General features: G+C 66.1%; 1 protein-coding gene across 2 annotated transcripts in view; it reads left to right on the top strand.

The window, feature by feature from the left end:
* Positions 1 to 305: 305 nt before the first annotated feature.
* Positions 306 to 336, top strand: part of SPOP (speckle-type POZ protein) — a 75,455-nt gene continuing 75,424 nt past the window's right edge. For both annotated transcript variants that reach the window (XM_005868157.2, XM_005868154.2), the window contains exon 1: positions 306 to 336. This exon is cut by the window's right edge and continues 227 nt beyond it. The gene's annotated coding sequence lies outside the window, so the exon portion shown is untranslated.

Raw genomic sequence — 336 nt, 5'->3', positions numbered from 1 at the left:
AAGCCATTGGTAGTTCATAAATGACCCGCAAATATAAGATGCTGCTGTGAAATGCCGTCATTGTTACGCGGCCCACCCCGCCCTCCCCTCGGTGCGCCTCCAGTTGGTCCTCGCACCTCGGCGAAGCCCGCGGGGGCCCTGCATGGGACCCCCTTCAGTTCCCGCCTCTTTCTTCTGAGGCCCCGACTTCTCTTCAGATCTCCGGCCCGGAGACCCCCGGGACGCATGCGCGCAGGGGCAAGTAGGCGGAGTCTTGAGGGAGAGGGAGGCGGGACCGGAGAGCCCAGGGAGGGGAGTAGAGTGGAGAGGCCGCGCGGGGTGGGGCTCGGCGGGTGC

Source organism: Myotis brandtii, unplaced genomic scaffold (genome assembly GCF_000412655.1).
Source record: "Myotis brandtii unplaced genomic scaffold, ASM41265v1 scaffold265, whole genome shotgun sequence".
In the NCBI taxonomy this organism is placed as follows: Eukaryota; Metazoa; Chordata; class Mammalia; order Chiroptera; family Vespertilionidae; genus Myotis; species Myotis brandtii.
This window is presented reverse-complemented; position numbering and strand designations above follow the sequence as displayed.